At 36.3% G+C, this 21,093-nt stretch overlaps 1 long non-coding RNA gene across 1 annotated transcript in view; it reads right to left on the minus strand.

Annotated features, from left to right (window-relative positions):
- The window catches only part of LOC118766512, an 18,251-nt gene extending 1,156 nt beyond the window's left edge, over positions 1 to 17,095 (minus strand). Inside the window, exons 1-2 of the long non-coding RNA XR_005002449.1 lie at positions 16,925 to 17,095; positions 2,356 to 2,360 (exon numbers count right to left, since the gene is read on the minus strand). This is a non-coding gene — a long non-coding RNA (uncharacterized LOC118766512). The remainder of the gene's footprint in view (positions 1 to 2,355; positions 2,361 to 16,924) is intronic.
- Between the last annotated feature and the right edge of the window lie 3,998 nt (positions 17,096 to 21,093).

Here is a 21,093-nt window from a genome sequence, read left to right on the forward strand (position 1 = left end):
TATATATTTCAAAATGTAACTACATGTAGATCGTTGGCAATTTTTTCCTCTATTTTCCATTTCTCCTGGCCTCTCCTCTGTCTCTGTCTCCTGTTTCTGAAGAAGAGCTTTGCTCGAAATATAAAACTACCTTTCTTTCCTTCCCTGAGCCTCTGTTAATACTTTGCATGTGTCACGTTCTCATGCTGTTGTTGTTTTCTTGTGTTTTTCCTTCGACTTGTTAGATTAATTATATACATACATACATACATATATATATATATATATATATATATATGTATGCACTTTTTTCCATATATGTATATGCGTACCCATGTGCTTTTCTGTATGTATGTGTATATTGAGATATATTTGTATGTGCACATATACGTATATAAGTGTGTAGATGTGCGGGCTCGGTATATGTACGTGTGTGTATGTATTTATATGTATACGGGTACGTGTGTAGAGGTGTGTATGTTTATATGTATATATGTATTTAGTTATGTGCGGGTTTGGGTATCTGTGCGAGCTGGCAGAAACGTTAGCACGCCGGGCGAAATGCTTAGTGGTATTTCGTCTGTGTTACATTGTGAGTTCAAATTCCGCCGAGGTCGACTTTGCCTTTCATCCTTTCGGGGTCGATAAATTAAGTACCAGTTACGCACTGGGGTCGATGTAATTGACTTAATACCTATGTCTGTCCTTGTTTGTCCCCTCTGTGTTTAGCCCCTTGTGGGTAATCAAGAAATAAGTATGTATGTATATGTGTATCCCTGTCGCTACTTTCATACGGGTGTATGTATGTATATATGTGTGTGTGTGTATGTATATGCATGCATGAATGTGTGTATATGTTGACTGATAATAATATGGTCCCAGACATTTTTTATGAGAAAGCAGATAAACTATTTAGCCACACACCAACTTGGAGCAGACAACATATACTGACCATCCGCTTGCTCCCCTGATAATTAAGTCTTAATTTATGACACCCACCAATACATCCCAAAGCTTCACTAACTGGCATATATTTTTTCTGTACTTACTTTATCTTTATGTCCACCTTTTTATTTCTTTACCCCTTTATATTTCTTTATCCCTTTATATTTTATTTTTATTTTTATTTTTTATTCTTATTTTTCGCCTTTATTTTTTTCCCTTCTTTATCTTTATTTATTTATATTTCCATGTTTTTTCACGGCTACACTGTCACAGTATAGCTCTGGACACTTTGTATATTCATATTCTTATATACTTTTTATATTGTTTTATATTTTTTTTGTATTTTTTTAATTTTTACTCTTTTATTACATTTTGCACCTACTACTTTCCCTCTGTGTGATCCCAAACTCATTAAAGATTCACCCCCCTCCAACTCCTTCCCTCTTTATCTCAACAACCAACCTCCTCATTCTACATCCAGGGAACAACGGTATGGACGCTTTGTTTTTGTTTTGGTGTCTCACTCTGCTGTATACGACTATGAGGATTTGCATCCCCAACGAAAATCGTCTTTTTCCCAAACTTATAATGTAATATATGTCCTTGGTGTGGTAATTGTACACGGCTGAGGAAGGCTATTGACATACATATTACATCAATTATGCATTGATATAAACTGTCTAATAAAGCCAGAAACATATGTACCGCTAAATCCTTTGCATCCTGTTTTTCTTTTGATAAATATATATATATATATATGCATGCACACATACCAAGGTAAGAAACATTAAATAGACATCAAATTCCAACATACATACCCAACTCATTCCAATCTTACTAGTCCTTCATCAGCCATCAGATTTCAGTGAGTTTTACTCCCATTGTGAAATTATTTTTAAAACTGCTGTCATTAAGCCAATAATAAACACACACACACACACACTGGTTTTGTTTCACTTCTTTAAGTTTTATTAGTCAATTGGTTAACCATTTAACTGCTTGATTACTCAGTTGTTAGATTAAGTTGGCTAATTAATCAAATAACCTAGCTTCATCATGGTCCAATCATCCCCATTCATGACCCTATTAGACCTTCTGTCACTATTCATGGCCTCTTCAATGACATTTCCTCTCATTTCCGGGTCTGCTATTCCTGGAATAAAGGGAGCATATCATTGATGAGGTCTTGTATCATAATGAAAGGACTCCAATACACCCACCTCATTACCTGACTGCTCAAAGGATTAATCAACCAGTCAGTTAGTTAATTGGTTAAATAATCGACAGTTATAAAAAGGAGTGGCTGTATGGTAAGTAGCTTGCTTACCAACCACATGGTTCCAGATTCAGTCCCACTGCGTGGCACCTTGGGCAAGTGTCGTCTACTATAGCCTTGGGCTGACCAAGGCCTTGTGAGTGGATTTGGTAGACGGAAGCTCAAGGAAGCCCATCGTATAAATGTATATATACATATGTGTGTATGTTTGTGTGTCTGTGTTTGTTCCCCTAGCATTGCTTGACAACCGATGCTGGTGTGTTTATGTCCCCGCCACTTAGCGGTTCGGTAAAAGTGACTGATAGAATAAGTACTAGGCTTACAAAGAATAAGTCCCGGGGTCAAATTACTCGACTAAAGGCGGTGCTCCAGCATGACCATAGTCAAATGACTGAAACAAGTAAAAGAGTAAAAGAGTAAGTGTTGTTTATTCTCGACATAATGACCCTCCCTAGACACAACAAAATCTGTTTCATTACAACAGCTCACATCAAGAATCTTTGTACACCAAATGCAAAATAGAAATATTCAACATATTTTTGGCTTTTAGTAGATTTACCGACATGTCACTTGAGTCTCTAAGACTGATGAAGGAAGAGAGGAAGTTATTCTTTTACCAAAGATATGCTTCAAATACTCTTGGAAACCACATCTGCTCTAGGCACCCGGCGGGTCGGTAGGAAGGTTAAACCAGGTGACAGAAGTTACCTCCAAGTGTAGTGATAATAAAATGGTAAATGATATCTGTATGCCTTCCATGACAGCCATGCTGTTTGGTTAATGGATTAATGGAGGAGAAAATTAATAGAGTCAAAAGGATAGAAAAAAGATTGGAAAATGATTTAAGCATGTTATTTACAAGTGACTGCTGGATAAAGGCAGTTTGCTACAGCATGTAAATGCACGTGAAGTTAATTTGAAATTTCTGGCTAACAGGACTCTCTATGCTACTGCAAATAACAATGATGATAACAACAACAACAACAACAATAACAATAATAATAATAATAATAATGATAATAATAATACCAATAACGACAACAACAATAATAATAATAATAATAATAATAATAAAATAATAAAATTTTTGATAATAATGATAATGATAATAATAATAATAATAATAATAATAATAATAATAATGATAATAATAATAACAACAATAATAATATTATAATAATAACAATGCTAATAATAATAACAACAATAATAATATTATAATAATAACAATGATAATAATAACAACAACAACAATAAAATAATAATAATAATAATAATAATAATAATAATAATAACTCTCATGGCTTCTGATCTTAACTGATTGGAAGTGTTATCATGTACATTGTTTTGTCTTGGTATAAAAGATGGGCTACAGCAAATATTCTGCTCAATACCACAGATTTGCTTGTCAGTTGTTTGACCATAACCAGTTGAGCATGTCCCTTAGTGGCTGACGATATGTGCATCTCTGATCACGAGCAGAAGTAGTGGGGGAGCATCATAGCCATGTGTTGAGAAGGATTCTTTGGGGTTTGAATAATTCACCTCTGGAAACATGGGTGTTTCGTTCAACGTCCTTAAACAACCCTTATTCAGGGACCTTTTGAGCGGGATGGGTTACTCGATCTGAAGAAAATTCTAACTGGGCTCCACCTGCAAGGTCATGTGCTGTTTATCTTGATATGAGATCACCATGTCGTGCACATATGGTTGTGATGCATGTGCCTGGTGTACCCTTATCAGACGGGTAGTCATGATGGGTATACTGGGCTTCTTATATTTTACCCCAGTGTCACTTTGATGGCATGCTCTGCTCGCTCACTCAATAATAATAATGATAATAATAATAACAACAATAATAATATTATAATAATAACAATGATAATAATAATAACAACAATAATAATATTATAATAATAACAATGATAATAATAACAACAACAACAACAACAACAACAACAGCAACAATAATAATAATATAATAATAATAATAATAATAATAATAATAATATAATAATAATAATAGTAACAATAATAATATTATAATAATAACAATGATAATAATAATAAAACAATTTAGCAGAACCTTAGTTTTCAGTTCTCAGTCCTCTTTCACATACACTATATCAATGCAAATCATAAATTACCCACCCCCACCGCTGCCCCCTTGCAAAACATCCAGACTTGCTGTTTCTTGAGGTCTCTCTCTCTCTTTTACTCTTTTACTTGTTTCAGTCATTTGACTGCGGCCATGCTGGAGCACCGCCTTTAATCGAGCAACTTGACCCCGGGACTTATTCTTTGTAAGCCCAGTACTTATTCTATCGGTCTCTTTTTGCCGAACCGCTAAGTGACGGGGACGTAAACACACCAGCATCGGTTGTCAAGCAATGCTAGGGTGACAAACACAGACACACAAACACACACACACACATATATATATATGTGAAAACCCCGGAAGAGCATGAATGAAACAAAGCAACAATATTGTAAGTATTAATAGTGGTGATGATGATGATGATGATGATGGTTATGATGGTGGTGGTGGTGGTGATGGTGATAGTGATGATGATGATGGGGATGGTGATAGTGATGATGATGATGATGATGATGGTGAGGATGATGATGATGATCATCATCATGATCATCATGATGATGGTAATGATGGTTATGGTAATGATGGTAATGATGGTTATGATGATGGTGGTTGTGGTGATGATGATGATGATGCTAATGAACATAAAGAAGAATGGACTGCTACTAAGCATTCTGCATTTTGCCTGGCATGCTAATGATTCTCTCAGTTCACCACCTTTCAGTTTGAGAGTAAGAAAAAGTAATGACAAGATGCATTTTGAGCGTGGATTAAAAACACAGTAAGTTATTTTTTTTTTACATTATTTACATTATTTACTTTTGACGGATATTTTGTCCGCATCTTGTTTGTTGTTAACCCAGCGTTTCGGCTGATATACCCTCCAGCCTTCATCAGGTGTCTCGGGGAAATTCCTAAAGTATTTTTCAATGCTATTATTATCATTATCATTATTCAGGTCACTGCCTGAAATCGAACTCGGAATCTTGGGGTTAAGAGCAGGCTACTAAGCCCAAGATTCCGACTTTGATTCCCAGCAGTGACCTGAATAATAATAATAATAATAATATAATAATAATAATAATAATAATAATAATAATAATAGTAATAGTAATAATAAATTGAAAGACTTCAGACAAAGAACATGCCTCCTCATTGATATTACTGTCCCAATCGATATAAATGTATCTGTCAAGACCTACCAAAAACTGAGCAAATATAAAGATCTTGAAATAGAAATCAGCAAAATGTGGAACCTGAAGACTAAAACAATACCTGTTGTCATAGGTGCCCTGGGAATGATAGCGAAAGGGGCTGATTGCTACCTAACTCAGATACCAGGAAACCCCAAAATGGCAGAAATTCAAAAGATAGTGCTCATGGGAACTGCTCATATCCTACGCAAAATACTCTCTATGTAATCCCAAGGTTTAAAACAAACTTTTTTTTTTTTTAATTACGTATTAGACATTCACTGGTACAACACCAAAAAACAAAACACCCAAATATTTGGCACACTAAGCATAACAACAACATGAACTTCCAACCTGTTGTCTCTTGAGGTCTCTGGGTGAGACTTGGAGCCAACTTGTACAGACATAAAGCAAAAGTCAAACATAGAATAATAATAATAATAATAATAATAATAATAATAATAATAATAATAATAATAATAATAATAATAATAATAACATCGAAATATGCCTTAGGAATGAGAACCCAGGTTTGAAATTTCCCCAAGACAGAAGATGAGGACACATATCTGTCAAATGTAAATAATGTAAATAATGTGCATAATTTCTCTTCTCTTAGATATAGAACTAAAGTAAGTTTTTATACCAGCAAATTGAAAGCTTTTATTTGGATGTAATCCAGAGTCCAGCAATATTTAAGTGTGCATATAACCAGTATGACTTTTGGAAATCCTATTTATCAATTTGATTGGAATTGAGCCATGTATTGATAGATAAGACTCAGAAATACAATAAACTTCAACTCAGAGGGGAAAATAATGCAACTATTTCAATGATTTGGTTTCAAATTCAGAAAGAAATTTGAACAAAATTATTTTCAATTCCTTGTTATTAAGGTGGGGAGGTCAGAGGAAATTGTGAAATTTCCTTGTTGATACACACACACATACATGCATGCGTACCACACACACACACAAACACACATACATGCATGCGTACCACACACGCACAAACACACATACATATAAAGTCATGTGAACAGAAATCTTGATTGAATTTACCCATTGGCTTTGGCCAATATCCAATCAACTTGCTTCTAATGATAAAGTACTTTAAAGAAATTAACCATTAACATTTTGTTTATTTAATGCAGATGGGTCACTTGATTAGTAATTATCGTCATGTCTTACGTATGATTTAGTAATTACATATATAACCATGTAAAATATATACAAACAACTTTTGTGTGTTTGTTTATTTTTTAGTTGACTATAGGCGCAGGAGTGGCTGTGTGGTAAGTAGCTTGCTTACCAGCCACATGGTTCTGGGTTCGGTTCCACTGCATGGCACCTTTGGCAAGTGTCTTCTACTATAGCCTCAGGCTGACTAAAGCCTTGTGAGTGGATTTGGTAGACAGAAACTGAAGAAGCCTGTTGTATATATGTATATATATAATATATATATATATATATATATATATATATATATATATATTCGGTACAATTCGTTATTTTAGTAGTTTTTACTGCAAAAGTCCCCCCTAGCGTGCGGTACCTATGAATAATAGTGCCCTCTATATAATATAAATAAGTATTTTCAAAGTTGAAAAAATTTACAGATTTTTCTCTTACAAGGTTTTTCACGCTAACTACTGACAATTTCTTATAAAGATTTTATCCTTATTTTTAAAATATATATATATATATATATGTGTTGTGTGTGTGTGTGTGTGTGTATATGTTTGTGTGTCTGTGTTTGTTCCTGCACCATTGCTTGACAACCAATGCTGGTGTGTTTACGTCGCCGTAACTTAGTGGTTCAGCAAAAGAGACCAATAGAATAAAGTACTAGGCTTACAAAGAATAAGTCCTGGGGATGATTTGCTTGACTAAAGGCGGTGCTCCAGCATGGCCACAGTCAAATGACTGAAACAAGTAAAAGAGTAAAGAGAGTACTCACCAGCAATTCTCAAAAAAATGTGCTGTGGATTTAAAAAAAAACATAATTTAAGGCTTTAAAAATTTCATATCTAAATTTGAAATATTTTACAAAAGCTGGTTTTTGATGATTCTGTTAACACATAATTGGTATCTCAAAACCATCTTGATAATGCTTGTCCATGAGGGCCTCTACCCCATCAACCTTATCCCTGCCAATTCACATTTCATCCCCTAACACACAAAATGCACTGCTGCTGATGCCATGTGAAAATCTCTGGTGCTGGGGTCACAGGATTGGAACTATAAACCCTGAGTTTCGAAATCCTTCTGCTGTTCTCATTTCCTCATTGGTGTGAACAAGGCCTTTCAACAATCTCTTTACTCTTTTTATTCTTTTACTTGTTTCAGTTATGTGACTGTGGCCATGTTGGAGCGCTGCCTTTAGTCAAGCAAATCGACCCCAGGACTTATTCTTTGTAAGCCTAGTACTTATTCTATCGGTTTCTTTTGCCGAACTGCTAAGTTACAGGGATGTAAACACACCAGCATCGGTTGTTAAGCGATGTTGGGGTCACAAACACAGACACACAAACACACACACACACACATATATACATATATACAACAGGCTTCTTTCTGTTTCTGTCTACCAAATCCACTCACAAGGCTTTGGTCAGCCCGAGGCTATAGTTGAAGACACTTGCCCAAGGTGCCACGCAGTGGAACTGAACCTGGCACCATGTGGTTCATAAGCAAGCTACTTACCACACATCCACTCCTATGCCTCAAAAACAAATTTTGTGCAACAATGACTTCTGAGAATTAAATATGGGTGTACTTCTTTGGAACTGTTCCAAGAATTAAGTTGCTTATTAGAAACAGCCAAATTCATGTAACTCCTTAAGAATGAGGCATTAAATTAAGTTGAACTCATTTCTTTCAAATGCACAAAGTTAGAAGAAATAAGTGATAATCAGTTATACTAACTCCAGGACTTGTCAGATTCTTTACTTTATGGACCCCAGAATGATGAAACATAAAGGTGACCAGTACAAAATTTGAATTCTTTAAATTAAATTAAATTAAATTAAATTAATAACAAACAAGAGCACCCAATGAGCGCTAACCTCCACAAATGCAACACCAATGTCCTCTCAATGATTAGCCAGAGAGGATTTTTAAAATGAGAATATCTGAAATAAACTCGACTGCTCTCACAAATGAGAATACTAAAAATGAACTTGACCACTCTCAAAAATTGAGTAAAAAAAAGACGGAAAAATAATCCAGTATCCTTGTCCAGTACCAGATCGATCCCCAAATCTAATCAGTTCATGCCAGTCACGAGGTCAAACATTCCTGAAAATTTCATCTGAATCCATCCAGCGGTTCTTGAGATATCTTGTCCACGAAGAAACAAACAAACACAACTGAAAACAATACCTTCGCCTTCGCTAAGGTGGAGGTAACGATACAGTCCTGGCCAACCCATACCAGCATGGAAGGCAAACATTAAATAATGATGTTCATCATCATCATCATCATTTAATGTTTGTTTTCCATGCTGGTATGGGTTGGACAGTTTGACTGAGGTCTGGAAAGTCAGCACCTGCACCAGGCTCCAATCTGATCTGGCAATGTTTCTACAGCTGGATGTCCTTCTTAACACTAACCACTCCAAGAGTGTAGTGGGTGCTTTTTATGTGCCACTGGCACAGGAGCCAATCAAGTGGGCCTGGCATCGATCACATCCAGATGATGCATTTTACGTGCCACTGGAACAGGAGCCAGTCAGGGGGCACTAGCCACAGCTACGATTTTGGTTTTACTTGCCTCAACAGGTCTTCTCAAGCATATCATATCACCCAACTCATCAAAGGTACTCTTAAATGGGTCGGACATGCAACACTGGCATCAGACATGGCTGCGATCTCATGATGATGATAAATACATGTTTATCATCTGATCTGTGGAACTCAGCTATTTTACACTACACTCTTCACATGGGGTACTTCAACATTGCTGAACATGATGAAGGAGCTTATTCAAAAAAGGAGCATGAGAACCCTAACTTTAAGTTTATGCATTTTGTTTATATGCCAAATTTGCGGTAGGATAGCATCTGGGGAAAGCTCTGCAAATGACATTGAAGTGTTAAAGAGCACCTGAATGCCACAGATCAGATCAGATGACTCACCTGAGACTCACTGAGAATGGAAGAGAGCGACATTTCACCATTATTATGGCTTATCAATACCATGCACTTGGATCATCTCAAAACAAAGTAAATTGCTAGTCTTTGGCTTATCTGCAAAGTTTAATATTAACAACAGAAAAACAAAATGAAGATTTCTGCTAAGAATATGGAAGTGAAGTATCCAACTGGATGAAGTAAAATAACAGGGTGCATAAAATAACAAGGGTATAAAGTAATGGGTGTATAACAGTAAAGGTGTATAAGGATAATCTGTTGCAGGTGTTCTGTAATGTTTTGAACGCAAGAAATGTTAAATCTAGTCCAGCATAGAGAATGGATGTTAAATGGTGGTGGTGTTGGTGGTGGTGGTGACGATATTACCTCAGCTCACCAAGCTGTTGGGAATATTTAACCAGATCGATACATTCTTGTTTTAAATTCTGGGACACCATTGCTGCCATACAACATAGAGAACAGTTACAGTTTTAAAATGGATTGAATTATAGATTTCAGTTCTAATGGACGAAGTTAATGTATTATAACCAGTTTGGGACTAATATTGGATTAATATAGTGTTAGGTGTTGCTATGATACTATTGTTACCAAGAGTAACTCTGTCTCTCAGGTATTTCACACTGGAAAAAATGGTTATGTCTCTGGTGGAATATTCAATGCAATGCAGCAAAAAATCAATACAATAAAATAAGGTATGGTGTGTGCATGCATGCACATGTGTTGTGTGCATGTGTACATATATAATGGATAAGAATGCATTTAAAGGTGTATGATGGATGCAAACAGATTAGTACTCAGATCAGATCAAATATGAACAATTCAATGTCAAATGATGGAAGATGGAATCCAGGCAGACATGAGTTGGTTTTAGGCAATGTAGCAGTTAAGTTAATCGGTGTATAATAGAATAAAAGATTGACAGACATCAAAGCATTAATAAATTAATTATACAGGAGTGAATATAAATATAAATGAGCAAAGAAACTGAAAGTCTATACGAATTCTATATATATAGGGAAATATCGAGGAAGTTCATGCTTTAATATCACATATAAGAGAGAGGAGAATTTATGCAAACTTTTACAGCTGTTTCAGGTGTGAGTCGATCAGTAATCGCAGTAGTGTGAATTGTTCATGAATATTCATGAAGTAAGTTGGTGTTAGTGAATGTAGATAAATTAACACAAATTCAAGTTATAGTATCACTTACCCCATCTTTTATCTGTTATATTAGAGTATAGAGATTGTGGATATCTACCTATCTACAAAGAACTATTAAGGAGTTTCACTTTCTGGCTTCTTCTGTTTTCTTCGCTTAATTATATTTATACTCACTTCTGTGTAACTAGTTTATTAATGCTTTCATACCATTAACAACCACTGTTCCATTTTGATATATACACACATATATATATTGTAAGTAAATCATAAATCTGAAAGTGAAACACACTCTAGGTTATAGAGCAGTAAAGTATTTAGATACAGATGGCTATGTAAAGCTAAGCACTTTATGAATGTGAAACCATGGGTAGCCCTATAAACCAGCCATAACAATCTTCAACTATATATATATATATATATATATATATATAATATATATATATATTATATAGAGGGCATTATTACACATATTTATTTCACGTTGCTCCAGTTCACTCAGCTGTAGAAATGAGCTGCGACGTCACTGGTGCCAAGCTGTATCGACCTTTGTCTTTCCCTTGGATAACACTGGTGGCATGGAGAGGGGAGGCTGGTATGCATGGGCGACTGCTGGTCTTCCATAAACAACCTTGCCCGGACTTGTGTCTAGGAGGATAACTTTCTAGGTGCAATCCCATGGTCATTCATGACCGAAGGGGGTCTTTTATTACACATAAATGCCACAAGCTAGGAGGGACTTTCAAAGTCATTACTACCAAAAATAAACGAATCGTAGCATGTGGCATTTATGTGTAATAATGCCCTCTATATAATATAAATAAATATTTTCAAGTGAAAAAATTTTCAGATTTTTTTCTCTTATGAGGTTTTTCACGCTAACTACCTGATAATTTCTTGTTAAGATTTCTTATTAAGATTTTATCCTTAATTGTTAAATTTATATATATATATAGGCGCAGGAGTGGCTGTGTGGTAAGTAGCTTGCTAACCAACCACATGGTTCCGGGTTCAGTCCCACTGCATGGCATCTTGGGCAAGTGTCTTCTGCTTTAGCCCTTGGCCGACCAATGCCTTGTGAGTGGATTTGGTAGACAGAAACTGAAAGAAGCCTGTCGTATATGTGTATATGTGTGTGTATGTGTTTGTCCCCCTAGCATTGCTTGACAACCGATGTTGGTGTGTTTACATCCCCGTCACTTAGCGGTTCGGCAAAGAGACCGATAGAATAAGTACTGGGCTTACAAAGAATAAGTCCCGGGGTCGATTTGCTTGGCTAAAGGTAGTGCTCCAGCATGGCTGCAGTCAAATGACTGAAACAAGTAAAAGAGTAAAAGAGTAAAGAGAGAGTATATACATCCCTTCCTCTGTCACCTGAGAGCAGAAAAGACACATACTATATCCACTAGCTTCCTCAGTTAGCCTTACTCTCTCACCCACCATTATCTTTTCCCCCCACCTCCTGTCTCCACCAGTTACCACATTTCTGCACCTTCTCTCTCCTCACTGTGCTGCTCTCCATCATCATCATTTCACTTACTTGCTATCACCTTCCATGCCCTCACATATCTGTAACCCCTGCCCCTGAGCCTCTCCTATATTTCTCTCCACCTTTTGCCACAGTCACCTCATCCTGCCCACTCACCCAGCCCATGCCTCTTTATAACCTTAGTTATTTTCTAAAAAGCGTTGGTTTTGGTGCCACACAAACCGCGCAGTTTTATCAACCCAGGAAAGAATGAAAAGCCTTGATGGAATTCAAACTCAGAACATAAACAAAGACAAAACTTCACTAAGCATTTTGTCCAGATCACTGCTTTTATAATGATAATCATCATCATCATCATTCAGTTCTATATTTGAGAGATGAGGAATTATTTACATTCTCTCTCTTTTACTCTTTTACTTGTATCAGTCGTTTGACTGCGGCCATGCTGGAGCACCGCCTATAATCGAGCAACTCGACCCTGGGACTTATTCTTTTGTAAGTCCAGTACTTATTCTATCGGGGTCTTTTGCCGAACCGCTAAGTAACGGGGACATAACACTACCAGCATCGGTTGTCAAGCAATGCTAGGGGGACAAACCAGACACACAAACACACACACGCATATATATATATATATACATATATACGACGGGCTTCTTTCAGTTTCCGTCTACCAAATCCACTCACAAGGCTTTGGTCGGCCCGAGGCTATAGTAGAAGACACTTGCCCAAGGTGCCATGCAGTGGGATTGAACCCAGAACCATGTGACTGGTAAGCAAGCTCCTTACCACACAGTCACTCCTGCACCTAGTGTATAATAAATATAATAAAATCAAGCTCCTTACCACACAGTCACTCCTGCACCTAGTGTATAATAAATATAAATAAAATATTACCCAACTTAAAAACAGGTGAAGATTTGTTAATAAGAAGGGTATCCTTCTGTAGAAAATGTACCAAAACAAATCCCATCCAACCCATGCCAGCATGGAAAAGTGGACATTAAAACAGTGGTGAGGGTGAAGACTACACTATACACAAAATCAAATGCAACTTGTATTAATAAAGACAAATCAATACACAATTTAGTTAAAATTAAGGCTTTTTTTTTCTGTTATTTTAAAACATATCTTTAACTGTATTATATATTTAATTATTTATCTATTTTCAGTGTTGGGGAGAAAATACAAACAGCAATAACAACAAACAACAATATTTTTAATTAGTGTTTAAGAATGTAAAAACAAAATTACAAATTAATGAAATTAGTTTAAATAATTCAAACAATGGTGTGGCAAGATATTTCCAAATTTTCTTTTATAATCTTCCATTTGAATTTTTTCTTTCTTGTATCATGAGGAATAAAAAAAAAAAACGAAAAAAAAAAACAGAATGGAAAATAACTGAAAAAACATTGTATGAATGGTATTCATAATCTTCTTTCTCATCATCATCATTGTCATTATTAATATTATTATTATCATTATAATTGATGACAAGGTAGTGAGCTGGCAGAATCGTTAGCAAGCTGGGCGAAATGCTTAACGTTATTTCAATTGTTTTTACGTTCTGAGTTCAAATTCTAATGAGGGCAATTTTGCCTTTTATCCTTTTGGGGTCAATAAATAAAGTACCACTTTCCTAATGGGGTCGATCCAATCGACTGGCACCCACCCCCAAAATTTCAGGCCTTGTTTCTAGAGTAGAAAAGATTATTATTATTATTATTGAGTGAGAGAGCAGTTCGTGCCATCAAAGTGACACTGGGGTAAAATATACGAAGCCCAATATACCCATCATGACTACCCGTCTGGTAAGGGTACACCAGGCACATGCATCACAACCATATGTGCGCGATATGGTGATTTCATATCAAGATAAACAGCACATGACCTTGCAGGTGGGGCCCAGTTAGAATTTTCTTCAGGTTGAGTAGCCCATCCCGCTCAAACGGTCCCTGAATAAGGGTTGTTTAAGGATGTTGAAAGAACCACCCATGTTTCCAGAGGTGAATTATTCAAACCCCAAAGAATCCCTCTCAACATATGGCTATGATGCTCCCCCACTACTTCTGCTCGTGATCAGAGATGCACATATCGTCAGCCACTAAGGGGCATGCTCAACTGGTTAAGGTCAAACAACTGACAAGCAAATCTGTGGTATTGAGCAGAATATTTGCTGTAGCAATAGAATTTTCTCAATAAAGCCAAGAGAAAAAGATGTTTTATAAACATATTCTACCAGTATACGAAGTTTAAAATTTTTTAGTTACCTAGAAATTATGTTAAAAACTGCTGTTCAAACCGAAAAGATCCAAATATTCCGTTAAACATTCATGGTGTTGTTCAGTTACAACCAGCCTAAGAAATATATTTTTATTTCTCAGCTCAACCAGTCGCTACAACACCCAAGCAACAAACCTTTTTTGTGGCATCGGATGAATTTAACGCTGTGAAACTCTTTCAAAGATAGTATTATGATTTGTTTAATCCTTTTATGAAAATTACGAAAGAGAAAGAAAAAGATTGATAATGATGAGTAATAATTTCTACGTAAGGGTCCCATTAGGACATAAAATGCACTTCAAAGATTTCCCAAGAGTAAAAACTTTGGGAAATGCTGAGTTAGTTGCAATAGGGGCCAGAAAATATGCCTTGGGGTATTTATATACGTCCCACTACATTCGGTTGGGCTGTACTGTGTCTCATTTAATCGGCTACAAATTTCCTTGTAAATGTGTTGTGCCATTATACGGATGTTAGAAATCAATAAATGGACGTTTACGAGGGACTGTTTGCCTTTTATTCCTTACAAAGCATCAAGTTTGAGTGATTAGCAAAACAATAAAGGGCAAATACAAGGGAGGCAACTCTTCAATGGCATACGGAGACTAATTTCTGGTTTCCTTGTTATAAATCTTTCATTCATAAATAAATCGATATTGTGTTGGTGAATCTTGTCATAAATAATTCACATGATATTTCTATAGACATGTATTTATTTCTCTATTAAGCCTTAGTTTATTTATCTCTATTTGTATAAGGTAAATTAGCTTGCAGTCTCCAAGCTGAATTCATCTCACCAAGTACCAAAAAGAAAGCGGATGTCATTTCCCATGTCAGCAGGACTTAATCACTCATCGTTGAATAAACCGCTCACTTTATCACACTTGCGTGAGATAAGTGATGTATCATCGATTGGTTGACTCACAAAGCTCAATAAAGTGAGTAAACCATATAACAATGGCAACAAAAGCACCATGGAAAACCATGATGTGTCAAGATGGGTTTCAATGAGAGCAGCAGGTATTATTCATCGTCTTAAATAATAAGAGATGTTTGCCTCCGTATAAGAAAATCAAACCGTTCACATTTATGTTCAGTGCGTTATATTCTAATACTTAATTCGCAGCGGTTATATATATATATATATATATATATATAGATCAATAAATGGTGGGGTTGTGTTGACCGCACGTGGAGAAATGATAAGTAAGGAAAAATTTTTTTAAAAATGCAGAATGCTCAAATGAAAGAAAATTTTAATAAAATGAGAAAATGATAAAATATATAAATATATATTTATTCAACCGGTTTTCGTCATTGTATGACTTGTCAAGAATATTTATGTTTTAGAAGTTATTTTAAAAATTAGAAAGGGGAAAAAAAGAAAATTGCATTGTTTTTTGTAAAAGAATAATGATAAAAATGTACAAAAATTAAAAAATAAGTTCTCCGATACATTGTGAGTTCGTTGTGTATCTTGAGTTTTATGGTTGTTTACCAAAAAATTACCTTGAGGTGTTAAGATCCAAAGGGATTAAGAGCATGTGATGTGTTGTGTTGTTAAATTCAGCATATATATATAGATAGATAGATAGATAGATAGATAGATAGATAGATAGATAGATATAGATAGATAGATGGGTAGATAGATAGATAGATAGATAGATAGATAGATAGATAGATACATACATACATACATACATACATACATACATACATACATACATACAGTCATGCATACACATGTACCTTATATATATATATATGGTGATGGTAGTGGTGGTGGTGGTGGCGGTGGAGGTATGTGTGCGTATGTTTGTATCCTTTTCCGTTCGCAAGAGAACCTTTGTCTTCTAATATCAATTTGTACATACATACATACGTACGTACGTACACACACACATACAAAGTGGTACTCCAGCATGGCTGAGTCAAATGACTGAAACAAGTAAAAGAATTAAGAATGAAAGAATATATATATATATATTCTTTTATTCTTTTATTTGTTTCAGTCATTTGACTGCGGGCATGCTGAAGCACCGCCTTTAGTCGAGCAAATCAACCCCAGCGTTTAATCTTTGTAAGCCAAGTACTTATTCTATCGGTCTGTGTTATTGAACCGCTAAGTTACGGCGACGTAAACAAACCAGCATCGGTTGTCAAGCGATGTTGGTGGGACAAACACAGACACACAAACATATACGCAGCTATATATATATATATATATACATATATACACACACACACACACACACGACGGGCTTCTTTTAGTTTCTGTCTAGCGAATCCACCCGCAAGGCTTTGGACGATGCTGTAACAAGACAACCACGTACGTAGAGGAAACGGTACACGAGCATAGGAGAGCGGGTAAATGGACATTGGAGGGAACTTAAGGAAGAGAAGAGCTCATCAGTTCTGTATCACCACGCCGAGCAGGAACACGGGGGCTCACTCAACAACATAGAAGTTAAAATCATGTCCACACATAGAACAGCTGCAACATTTAGACAAATTACAGAAGCTACACACATAATAGAAGATAAACCTAGCCTGAATAGGAAACTGGAATGGAACACTAGAACACACACCCAACACCCCACAACATATGACAGAATAAGATCCGCATAAACTGATAAAAATATAAACAAAACGTAATAAAATACACAGATAAACAAATGGAATTATATATATTCAAAATTTAAAATGAAAACAAAATTAATTAAATTAAATACAAATAAATAATAAGTAGGTATAAACACATGAACAAAATAAAAACAAATTACACGAACGTGTACAAACAGGGGATACAGATAATACAAGCATTTTCCCCCACAAACTTACTAAACATAGGCACACATGGGGGTATACGCATGCGCAAATAAAGGCACATAACTAGGAATACAAAATACAAAATGGCTGATCGTTAGTAAGGAGAGACACACAAATAAGAAAGAAGAAAGCAAAGGACCACTGATGGGGTCACTGAAGTGTGACGAAAGAACTCTGGCCGAAATAAGATTAACATTAATGTAAAAAATAAATAAAGCTGAAGCAAATTAACACCAAATATATAGTGCGTGTGTTTTTTATTGCTAAACTGGCAACATGACCTTCCTAAATACAACAAACAATATCTGTTTCAACACACTATTTCACATCAAGAATCTTGCAAAACAATATATAAACTATATATATATATTATATATATATATATATATATAATATGTGGTGTGTGGTGTGTGTGTTTGTGTGTGTGTGTGTGTGTGGTGGATTGAATGTATATATATATTATATATATATATATATATATACAATTTAAAATAGGATAAATCTTTATAAGAAATTATCAGGTAGTTAGCGTGAAAAACCTCACAAGGGAAAAATTTATAATATATTCCTTTAAGATATATTTAATATATTTATTTAATGCTCTTAATATAAATATAATGTATGTATGTATTTATGTATATATGTATGTATGTATGTATGTATTTATATATGTATATTCGTATGTATGGATGTATGTATTCATAGACACACCAACACACACGCACACATATATATGAGTATAAGTGTTTGTGTGTGTGTGTGTGTTGGTGTGTTTACGTCACCATAACTTTGTGGGATCGTCAAGAGAGAAAGAGAGCGATAGATTAAGTATCAGGTTTTTAAAACATTAGTCCTGGGATCAGTTCGTTGGATTAAAACCCTTCGAGGTGGTACCCCAGCATGGCCGCGGTCTAGTGGCTGAAACAGGTGAAAGATAAAAGATATAACATTATTAGAGTGCGTAAAAATATTTAAAAAAGAAACGTTAATAGTATAAATTATTTCATTTACCTGGGTAGACAACAAGCAGGTTTGATATGGTGGTGGTTGTGGTGGTGGTGGCGGTACTTGTGGTGGTGGTGGTGGTAGTGGTGGTGGTAGTTGTTGTTGTGGTGGTGGTGGTGGTAGTTGTGGTGGTGGTGGTGGTGGTAGTTGTGGTGGTGGTGGTAGTGGTGGTTGTGGTGGTGGTGGTGGTGGTGGTGGTGGTGGTGGTATGTTGTTTGTTGTGGTGGTTTTTGGTGTAGTTTTGTGGGTGGTGGTGGTGGTGGTGGTGGTGGTGGTATTGGTGGTGGTGGTGGTGGTAGTGGTGGTGGTAGCGGTAGTGGTGGTGAAACTTGTGGTGGTGGTGGTGGTAGTTGTTGTTGTGGTGGTGGTGGTGGTAGTTGTTGTTGTGGTGGTGGTGGTGGTAGTTGTGGTGGTGGTGGTGGTGGTGGTATTGGTGGTGGTGGTGGTGGTGGTAGTTGTAGTGGTAGTGGTGGTGATAGTTATGGTGGTGGTGGTGATAGTTGTGGTGGTGGTGATGGTGGTGGTGATAGTTATGGTGGTGGTAGTTGTGGTGGTAGTGGTAGTGGTGGTGATAGTTGTGGTGGTGGTAGTGGTAGTGGTGGCGATAGTTGTGGTGGTGATGGTGATAGTTGTGGTGGTGATAGTTGTGGTGGTGGTGGTGGTGGTGGTGGTGGTGGGTAGAAGTAGAGATGATAATTTGTCATTATGAGTCAACAAAGCAATAACGCTCTGCTGGTCACCGTTTTCTCTATTTATTGCAAGTTATTAAGGTGAGTGAGGAAGGACTGAGTCAGTGAGGCAGGTGTGTTATCAATACCGACAATCGGCTGAACAATCGGCATGAGGGATGGGACGAACTAGATTGAAGAATGACTCAAATTTCAACTGCTTGCTTTGCTAAAACCGCTTCCAGATAAAGAGTTCCCGTAATGTCCTGTAATGTTGTAATACTAATTTTTGCTGATAAGTAATTTATGAAATGATGTTATCAAGAGATTCCCGAATAACGCAAAATTAGGTTTCCTCTAAAATGGTTTGAAGTCTTCATCATCTTAATTGTTGTCGCCGACGGCAAATTTATTCATTAATCCCTCTTTTAACACTTGTTATACCTATTTCTTTACTACCCACAAGGGGCTAAACACAGAGAGGACAAACAAGGACAGACTAACGGATCAAGTCGATTACATCGACCCCAGTGCGTAACTGGTACTTAATTTATCGACCCCGAAAGGTAGAAAGGCAAAGTCGACCTCGGCGGAATTTGAACTCAGAACGTAGCGGCAGACGAAATAACTATTTCTTTACTGTCCACAAGGGGCTAAACACAGAGGGGGCAAACAAGGACAGACAAACGGATTAAGTCGATTATATCGATCCCAGTGCATAACTGGTACTTAATTTATCGACCCCGAAAGGATGAAAGGCAAAGTCGACCTCGGCGGAATTTGAACTCAGAACGTAGCGGTAGACGAAATACCTATTTCATTACTGTCCACAAGGGGCTAAACACAGAGGGGGCAAACAAGGACAGACAAACGGATTAAGTCGATTATATCGACCCCAGTGCGTAACTGGTACTTATTTAATCGACCCCGAAAGGATGAAAGGTAAAGTCGACCTCGGCTGAATTTGAACTCAGAACGTAGCGGCAGACGAAATACCGCTAAGCATTTCGCCCTGCGTGCTAACCTTTCTGCCAGCTCCCCGCATTTTGGTATAACACTTGATATACCGCTCTATCTTCCAGCCAGTTTCTGACTTCGTCTTGTGTGATATTTGTTTCGCCCAGTGTTTGTTTTAGTAAACGATGAAATTCCCTTCCCTCAAGTCTCGTCTAGAATGGTTATTGTCAGTGCATTCCACGAAGCTGTTAAACTGACTTCTGCAGACCTGAAGTCGTAGTCTTTGACGTTACAGAATCTTCTTTGTCTCGGTGCTTCCTTCTTATGACCCCCTTCTTCTTCTTTCACCAACAGAACTTCGTCAAAATATATTCGTTCATATAATTTCTCACAGGCTATTTTACCACAATCCGTTTCCTGGCGCATAGAGGGAACATTGGACAGCGAAAGCATGCATTTCATATTTACCATCGTTACTGATAAAACGGTCACCATCAGACTAAGTACAAGCATACCTTGACCAAAATTAATTGTGAATTCTCAGGTGTCAATATCTTCTACTTATCCTTGGATTGAGCCATGCCTTGTGACTGGAATTTGGTCAATAGAATCTGAGACTGTGTCCATCGTTCTCGTACATACACTAACACATACATACATACATACATACATACATACATATATACATGAATGCATGCATGCATATATATATATATAATTGTTAGAGAGACTTAGTAATTTTTAATATTTCTTTATATATATATATATATATATATATATATACATACTTTATTCAAAAGCAGCAGAAATTTCAACAAACCTGTTACTCTGAGTTTCACGTTCCCGTTCGTCGGACGGGAACGTGAAACTCAGAGTAACGGTTTTGTTGAATTTTCTGCTGCTTTTGAATAAAGCCTGTTACTCTACCACTGGTATTTGAGTACTCTTTTTTCCACCTTGTTTCACATTTATGTGTTTACTCCGGTATATATATATATATATATATATATATATATATACACACACACACACACACACATTCATATGTATGTATATATTAA

Source organism: Octopus sinensis, linkage group LG1 (genome assembly GCF_006345805.1).
Source record: "Octopus sinensis linkage group LG1, ASM634580v1, whole genome shotgun sequence".
NCBI classification, from domain to species: domain Eukaryota; kingdom Metazoa; phylum Mollusca; class Cephalopoda; order Octopoda; family Octopodidae; genus Octopus; species Octopus sinensis.